Source organism: Zootoca vivipara, chromosome 2 (genome assembly GCF_965207765.1).
Source record: "Zootoca vivipara chromosome 2, rZooViv2.hap1.1, whole genome shotgun sequence".
Classification (NCBI taxonomy): domain Eukaryota; kingdom Metazoa; phylum Chordata; class Lepidosauria; order Squamata; family Lacertidae; genus Zootoca; species Zootoca vivipara.
The window spans coordinates 41,897,338-41,906,782 of NC_142584.1; the positions used below are offsets into that span (position 1 = coordinate 41,897,338).

The 9,445-nt window shown below is 45.1% G+C and overlaps 1 non-coding gene across 1 annotated transcript; it reads left to right on the forward strand.

Annotated features, from left to right (window-relative positions):
• The first annotated feature begins 8,825 nt into the window (after nt 1-8,825).
• Nucleotides 8,826-8,898, forward strand: TRNAQ-CUG (transfer RNA glutamine (anticodon CUG)). Its single transcript has one exon. It is a non-coding gene; the product is annotated as a tRNA-Gln (tRNA).
• The last annotated feature ends 547 nt before the right edge of the window (nt 8,899-9,445 follow it).

Sequence of the window (9,445 nt, forward strand, 5' to 3'; positions counted from 1 at the left end):
TGTGTGGGGGGGGGCGGAGTTCACAGTGAAAGCGAAAGCAAAGCAAACAAGTACTGGTAATGTTTAAGAGGAGGTGGCAGGATCAGGCCAATGGCCCATTAGTCCAGCATCCTGTTCTCACGGTGGCCAATCAGATGTCTGTGAGAAGCCTGCAAGCAGCAGCTAAATGCCACAGCACTCCCCCTACCTCATTTGCACAATATGATTATTGACAATGATTCAGAGTTCACCCACACGGATCAATTCCAACAATACTTTTTCACCTTGATTCAGTTTTAGTGTCACCCAGGGATGGAGGAAAAACTGCAAAACCTGGATTCTCCATCAGGCTCACCTACTTTGATCCAGGTGGAACATGGCCTGGATTGTCTCACGATCCCTTTCAGTCCTCTTTAGAACCTACAGAAGATCTCGCCGTGAGGTGACTCGAGAGCAGCAATGCTGCACATTACTTTTTCATTATTATTTTACAAAGCTCCAGAAGTTGTCCTGCTGCTCACAGGCTGGTGCAGCTGGCATGTGAGCTTCTTTCTGCTGCGTGCTTTGAATAGAATAGAGCAAGTCCCCCTGGCAGTGGCAGGATTCGATGACATTCCATTGCTCTCAGGGGGAACTGTAGCGAGAGAGAAGATCATGGCTACCTCCACGTAATAGGGGGATTAAAAAACAACAACACTGGATGTAGGCAGCATGTAGCCCTCAGTCTGCCTCATAAATACTTTGATTTTGTCACATTTTTATGTTTGCATTCCCAAGCAGATTTTTAAAGGATGTCCCCTTTACATCACTTCTCCTAAAGTGATTTATTCTCAGTGACTGCACAGTTCATGGATCTAATGGTATTGACTGTTGTCCACAAAAGCTTGTTAGTCTTTAAGGTTATCACAAAGACTCTTAGCTGATTTTGCTACAACAGTCTAACAGGAATTCCTTGGAACTCAACCAATCAGTGGTGGACCTTGGGGCCTCAAATTTCAGTGGTGCCCTGTGCGACAACCAAATTCTCTCCTGCCTCTCACCTTTCATTCTATGAAAGAGTTGCAGAGCTCTATATGGCACCCCCGAAACTCTGCTCCCAGTGGGACTGAATTGGTTGCACCCCCCTCAATCTCCCTGGCAGTTTAAACTGGTTTGGGGAAAACCAAACTGTGAGTCTTTAATAATGATCTTGTTTAAGGGACTGAAAGCAGAAGGCATTTCTGAATTCATTTTATACAGCAGGTTTTCCAAAAACATTCAGGTAAGTGTGAAGGCCTGAACAGAGCCTCATTATCACTAGTCAGGAACATGAAGAACAACATCATGCAAACACATTCATCAAACTGTCATTCTGCTGAAAAATGGAAACATTCAGGGAATGTATGTGGCAACAGAGTATGGAGTCCTTTCATAGCCTAAATAATGTGTTATTCCATTATACAGCATATTATTTAAATTTTGGGTGGGAAAACGATAATCAAAAAAGGTTATTGATTGTGTCACTCCGCCAATAATAAAGATTTCTTTGTGACTGAGATTGCATAGTTAATATGAATATATTACTGTCAGGAATACACAGTCCAAAGGTAGCCTAATGCTCACTTTTTAATGATCACAGATTTGGAAAAAACACCGTGAGAAGTCCTCACTTTCAAGAGTCACTGAAAGGCGTATCAATATTGTTAAAGAGAGTGCATTTCCAAATGGGAAATAGTTCAGGTAAAAATAGAGGGGAAATGTTTATAATTGAAATAGTGGAGTCTGAGTCTCACAAAGGAATAAACAGATGGTAAAATCAAAGTGAAAAGGATGTGAAGGAAAACGAAACCTTCTAAAAACTGAATCTATTGAAAACTGTCCATGACCCAAACATCCAGGCCCCCAAATGCAGGCTCAGAGTAAACAGCTAAAAGAAGTTCCAAAAACTGAAGAAGGGACAAGCTCAAATCAGGAAACCTGTTGTTATCTCCAAGCGAAGGGCGGGAGGGAACTGGGCTCCAAGGGTGTCCAAACAAGCAGAACTTGAGGGGGGGGGAGGTCCGCAGAGCGAGCGGATTCCCCGTAAAAACCGGGTAGAGAGTCCCGGTGACTCACGAGCCCAGCGGTTGCTCCGTTTTTTGCGGATCCCCCGCTGCCCGAGAGCTCAATAGAGCGATCGAGAGCCGGTGGGGTGGAACCGCGGGAGCCATTTTGGGCTATATCTTACCTCCGAGAAGTGAAGCTCCGAGTCCTGACCCGGCAAGCGGCAGATTCTTCCGATCAAATTTAAACGTCCAAAAAGTAAGTGGAACTGCGATTACGGACTTCAAATTCGTTAATTGGAAAAATAGGAGAGACTCTAAAGAAACGGAAGTCGGTCTCTTCCTAATGGAAAATTGGGAGGCGCTTTAAATAATCTTAAGCTGAACGACAAAAGGCATCTGGAATTGTGGACCCGAGAGAAAGAAAGACTTTTTTGAATCCTCTCAACTCCCGAGTCCGGCACCCCTTGAGGTACAGCATTATTAAGGGGGAGAGCGCTTTGACAGCTGTCAAAAGCTGTCAAGCTGTCAAAAGATCGGGTGGACTTATTGCACTGTTAAAATCAGTAAAAATTGACTGAAAATGTGGTAGAACTATTTAATATTGGAATCAAGAATGGAGTTGTGATTGAGCTAAAAGACAAAGGAAAAGAACAGCCAAAATGGAGTCGACCGTTTGAGAAAGGAATTTTCCAGCACCTCTTTGTCCTCCACCTCCTGTTTGTCTGCGGTCAGGAGAAATATGAAAACAAAGTACTCTCGAGCCTTCCAGGAGGCTGTGCTAAACTATCTACAAATATGGGAGGATATCTACAAGGAACGGCAGCATCCCAATTTACCAGCAGATGAGGATGAAGTCCAAGTCCAGGATTTAGAGGAAAATTTGATTTTCGAGACTGTGGAGACTGAATCTGGATGTCAAGAGAAACAATTAGATGAAAATCTTAAAGAGGACTTGGACTTTAAAAAATATGTTTGGGATGAAGCAAAGCATGGACCTCAAAAGGAAGAAAATCAAACAGAGCAAGAAAATGAGAAGCAAAGGAATTTGAGGATTGATGGACTTAAAGATCCTGGAGGGGTTGAAATGTGGGGTGATGTTAGGGAGGAATGGGAAAGACAGGGGCAGGGGGGGACAAGGGCCTGGAGATGGATATGGGAAAGAATGGGTGTGGGGTGAATAATCTAGTTAAAAGACTATGTTTTTAGTTTCTGAGAGACGGTTTCTGAAATTTTGGCCTGTTAACGGAAATGCTGATCCAAATGGGGGAAAAGACTTAGGGAGAAGAGATGGAGTGTAAATATGAATGGAAAAAGTTGTGCTTTCTGGAGGGAATTATAAGAACGGCTTAGGAAAGAATCTAAGTTAATGTAAATTTTTGTAAGTTAAGTTAGGTTTAGGCAGAAAGCTGCCTACTCTCCTTTCCTTACTCTGAGATACTCAGTGGCAGGGGGTGCTCAGAGGGGTGAGGAGGGGATATAATGGAACCTTGGAAATGCTGTACCCCACGGGTCCCTCTTGTGGCAGGAGGGGGTCTGTGGGAGGGCAGCATGGAAAAGGAGGAGGGTTGAGTCAATATTATAAGAAAAGGATTTTAAACTGAAATAGAAAACCCGCCATAAATTTTAGATTTTGTTTAAGGAAAACCAGGAGGAAGACTATCGAGGAAGTCACAAGTATTAGGTTAAGGTAATAAGAATTGGGGAGTTAAGATTCTCCCCTACCATGTCTGTTTTTGTCAATGTATACTTATGAAAGAGCTGGGGGAAGCCAATCCTCAGAGCTCTTCCACTCTTGTCCTTTCAGTGGCAGGGGGGGGAGGACGGTGGAGGAGGGAGGGGGGAGGCTAAACCCAACTTACAATGGACCCCCTTTGGTTCTCAAAGCACACGGGTTTCACTGGTGGCAGAGGTGAACCAGTGGGTGGAGGGAAAACGAAGGGACAGTGTTATATTGTATGTTTGTATGTTTGTGTAGTTTGTTTAGTTTTGTTTGTAAAACTAATAAAAATTATTTAAAAAAAACAAGCAGAACTTGAATCCAAGAAAGAATAAATAAAATTAAAGCAAACTGAGTTTTAGCACTGAGGTCATGATCCCATGTTCCAGCACAGGGTTGCCCAGCACTGCTGGCTGTAGGGAGTTTCACACCTTGTGTCCTCCTTGCATAGGGCTATGACCTCAGCTCGACTCAAGCATTGCCAACCCTTCTGTTTCTCACAATCGAGCAGAGTCCAGGCAGACAGAGACATTTCTACAGACATTTGGGCCTGCTTAAGCTACAAGTAAGCGTCTCCTTGACCAAAGTTTGCTTCCACCCCACTCTACAGCTTCAAGGGCCATTGCCTTCACAATGCTTGCAGATTCACCCCCCCCAAATGGCCCAGGTAAAATACTCTACTCTTCCCTAAAGCATCCCTTCCATTGAAAACCCCCCCTCACTATTGGCTATATGGGCAAAGCCTCAAAAACATAATATTATGCAGATAAGACCCATGTGAGCAGAAACAAGCACATGGAGGCGTCTGAATTCACAAAGCATCACAAGTCCACCGTGATAGATGTTTGTTTTGATAGCATGCAGTATGATGGACACATTATGTAAATGGAGAGATACAAAATGCCAAAGATCACCTTATGTGCCTGTGTTGTGGTGTGGTAGCATTGGGAGAATATTGAGATACACCCACACTGAGCAACTCAGCATGTCAGTAAAATGCTTTTTAATTGGTATGCTATGCTTTATCCTGATGTTTGGTTAATGTGAGTTTGTCTGAGGAGAATAGGGCAAGGGTATCTGCAGGAAAATGAAAGCAATGGGGCAGCTTCAGAAAGCAAGGGAGGAAAAGTGGATGGACAAATAAGGAACAGAATAAGAAAAGGGACACCCTTTTTCCTTTTTCTTTTATGCCTCCCTCCTGCCTCTCTCTTCCCCACATTCCTGCTACCTTACTTGCCTAATATCCTCTGGATAGCTAAGATAGGAGTCTTACCCATCTCTTTTTTGTAGTGCCCTCAATGTAACTACTCCCTTAGAGAATCATAATCAAGGAGGTGGAGCTTCCAATCTGAAATAGACAAAGATAAAGGCAACCGGAGACATGGAGGAAATGATATAAAGTCAGCAGAAAGATTGCTGGCCCAGAATTTGGGGTTGGGTGATAGCTGCAGCCCAGCAGGGCTCTCCGGAGCAATCCCCCAGTCCTCACGGTTGGCTGTTTGTTTTGGTCTCAGGGCAAATAACAATATTTGCCTGCTTAGAGTTTAAATTTGAAATGGCTAATAGAGGCCACAGGGTTGGGGGTGGGGGCAGGGCCTTGGTAGCAGACTGGATTGAACAAGTCTTCAGTCTGGTCTGCTTCTGGAATATTTAGGTCAGCTGCACCTGGAGATGACAACACAGTCCACCGAGCATTGAGCGAACCCTTAGTCTATTTCCAGAAGTGGGGTGAGTTGGTGCATCAGTCCCACCCTCGAGCAGGTATGATATCTCAGAGTACCTCAGAAAAGGGGTCTGAGTGCAAGTTTCTGTCCTCAGTTCATAGGGAGAATGGGTGGGCCAAAGAACTTCCAATGGCAGCCGGGGGGGGGGTGCCATCAGCTTAGTTGACCTGTCTTTTGAGGTGGTCCATGACCCTGTTGAAAACTTCAGCCATCAGTCAGAAGGCTGATGCAGGATACACACCCAATGCTTAACCTAGAGCCTACCTACATCTGTAATCAATAAAGTCATGGCCAATTTTCCATTCCAGTAGGTTGTTCCACCTTTTCACCACCTCACCCTTCCCGTCCCCAGGGGAACATTCAATTTCATTTAAATCTATGTCATGCTAGAAAACGTATTAATATCTCACTTACAAGGAATTTCGTAGGATGCTTGTTTGGATGGAGATTAAAATAAAGGAAAACATTGTGACTGTTTTGTACTGTGCAAAGGTTAAATTAATAACCAGTACTTTCCTTCATTGTCAAGTTGTTATTTCTTAATTGTATATTACTAAACATAGCGGCACAATTCTAAAACAGAGACTCCAGGGCGGAATGCAGTTCCAAGCAGTTGTTTTCAAGCATTTACATTTTGATAAGAAAAGAAGCAGATTTAAAGAAGTATGCAGTTTTTCAACACCTTACATCTTAGATCGCTTCATAATCTTGAATGCTCAATTTACTCTTTTACTGCTTCACCAGTGAGCATCACATTGATGCTTCAATGTAAACAGTGGTGTTTTTTTAAAATCTTTTTGTCCCCAAAGGGAGCTCTTTCCTGAAAAGACATTTATTTTTCACAAATGCATTGTTACATGAACTGTGCAAACTTCCTTTTAAATACTGCCTAGTTGTCATATATTGACATGAATCACTTTGCCATGAATTATGTGTAGCTTGCAGGAAAGTGTTCTGGAACAGTTTCTGCAACCCACATACAGGCCCTGTGGCCCACCAAGCCCTGCAAAACCCCACCCATCTTTTCCTGCATCCATTAAAACTGCATCCCCAGCCCACCAAACAGCTGTTTGGTGAGCTGGATGTGTGGTTAAAATGGGGAAATAGCTGTGCAGAGATTGCCATCCTCCTCACACGTCCATTTCTCTCTGTGTTTGTGTGTGCGCATGCACATGCACAAATGCCTGTGCAAAATTATGTGTGTGCATGCAAGAGACACGACAATGACCCTATCTGCATGTCCCACCCCCTCTCTCTGTGTGCAAGAGACAGCATTTGTGCATGTGTGAAGAGTGTGCACACACACTAATATATATGTGTGTGAGGGAGAGTTTAATTATGCACTGTTTTGAAGAAGTGCTGTCTTTTATCTATCCTGAATCCCCCACCATTCACCTTCACTAAGTAGGGATGAGGGTGGTGCTGCGGTCTAAACTACTGAGCCTCTTGGGCTTGCCAGTTGGAAGGTCGGCAGTTTGAATCCCCACAATGGAGTGAGCTCCTTTTGCTCTTTCCCAGCTCCTACCAACCCAGCAGTTTGAAAGCACACCAGTGCAAGTAGATAAATAGGTAGCGCTGTGGCGGGAAGGTAAACGGTGTTTCCATGCACTCTGGCTTCCGTCACAGTGCTACTTTGCACCAGAAGCGGTTTAGTCTTGCTGGCCACATGACCCGGAAAGCTGTCTGTGAACAAACACCGGCTCCCTCGGCCTGAAAGCGAGATGAGCATCGCAACCCCATAGTCACCTTTGACTGGACTTAACCGTCCAGGGACCCTTTACCTTTTACCTCCACTAAATAACCTCAAATCCTAGTATTATGACAGGAGAGAAATCAATCCCCGTTTATAAACCAGGGATAATTTTGTACAGCTGTATCACGTCCCCTTTACCCACACACCCCTCAGAAACTAAACAGCCCCAAACCCTAACCTTTCCTTATAGGGCAGTTGCTTTGATCATTGTGATTAACCCATTGCAGTTCTACAAAATCCTGTTTGACACCTGGTAACCAAAACTGGGCACAGTATTCCAAGTGTGGTTACACCACAGATTTGTATAAATACATGATGATAATGGGAATTTTATTATCGATACCTACATGGGCGTACCCAGGATCAAAACTAGGGGGGGCAAGGGGAGGGGCCAAGGCACAGAAGGGGAGGGGCCACAAAGTGGGCGGGAACAGCGAACTCGCGCTCCGCCGGGCTGTGCCCCTCCCTAGCAGCAGGGCTGGTGGGCGGAGGCGGAGCCCAGCCCAGCGGAGCGCGAGTTCAGCGTTCCTGCCCGCCGCGCCGCGCTCTCTGGTTCCCCGCCGCGCTTGGCCTTGCCAGAGGGCGCGACGGGGAGCTGGAGGGAGGGCGCAGCGCGGCGGGCGGGAACGGCGAACTCGCGCTCCGCCGGGCTGTGCCCCTCCCTAGCAGCAGGGCTGGTGGGCGGAGGCGGAGCCCAGCCCAGCGGAGCGCGAGTTCGGCGTTCCCGCCCACCGCGCCACGCTCCCTGGTTCCCCGCCGCGCTTGGCCTTGCCTGAGGGCGCGCCGGGGAGCTGGAGGGAGGGTGCGGCGCGGTGCGGCGGGAATGGCGAACTCGCGCTCCGCCGGGCTGTGCTCCACCTCTGCCCACCAGCCCTGCTTCTAGAGTAGGGCAGCTGCCCTAACTTGCCGCATGGTGGGTACGCCCTTGGATACCTAACATGGAGTCTTCCTCCATTGCCACAACCCTAAGATCCTTTTCCTGGTTAATAACAACCAGTTCAAACCCCATCAATGTGTTTGTGAAGTTAGGATTTATTTATTGATTTGCCTCAGTATGCATTGCTTCACACTTGCTTACACTGAACTGCTTTTGCTACTTTAATAGCCATTCACCCAATTTGCAGAGCTATCTCATGTGAGCAGAGGTAAGAACATTTAATGGAAATAACTATGGCAGCAAGACTCACTAGATTGTTTACTCTCCACAGTTTACCTTCCAGCAGTCAGATGCAAAATAGTTGCAAAATCATTTATTCAGCAATTATCGAATGATTTAAATAAGCAGCAACACTTTTGTCCTTGATATCATAAAAATTAATGAACCCACCTACGATTTTGTTCTTAATTAATTCTTTACCTACTCACATTTCCCAGATTCTATTAAATTCATCATCTCATTGTGGTCTTTTCATAAAGGATATCTATGAGAATAAATGGGTGTAACATGAAGATTCTTTGACCTATGCATGGATAGCTACTAATGAGAGATATTTAAATATCCTTCCCTGAATTTTAGGAGAGATTTTGCTCCTTTGGGTGAGCTTGCTTTTGTTTTGGATCTTCTTCCTAATGTGTTTCCAGTATCATAACCTTACTTGTGGCATTTTATGTGCCATTTTATACAATGTGCCTAGGTAGTTCAGTTGGTAGAGCATGAGACTCTGAATTTCAGGGTCGTGGGTTCGAGCTTCACCGTGGGCAAAAGATTCCACATTGTAGGGAGTCGAAATAGATGACCCTTGTGGTCCCCTCCAATTCTATGATTCTATGAGGGTTTTTGTCAGGGCTTTTTTCAGCTGGAACTCACTGGAACCTCTCAGGTGAGCACCATTGCCATTCTAAGAGAACAAGAGAGGCATTCATGGTGAGTTCCGTCACCTCTTTTTCTAGAAATATAGCACTGGTTTTTTGTTAAAAGCAATGGCTGTTAGTAAGCAATGGCTGAGAGAGAGGCTGCAGAGTGCTTTGGGCCTCCTTCTTTGCCGTGGCTCAGGGTGGGGAGACCTTGAAACGCACAGCTCCACACCCCAGAAAAGGGCAAAACAAACAAACAAACAAAAACAAACAAACAAACAAACCACCCTGGAGCTGACATAGTTATTCCCCCTCCTATTGGAAGTTGTCTCTGCAAATTTATAATTAGATAATAGATGAAATAATAGATTTGTATCAATTAATTATTTACCCTTGGCTACTTAAATCACAGCCCTTGATTCCTGTACAATAATTAATTTGTGCTTCTTCAGCA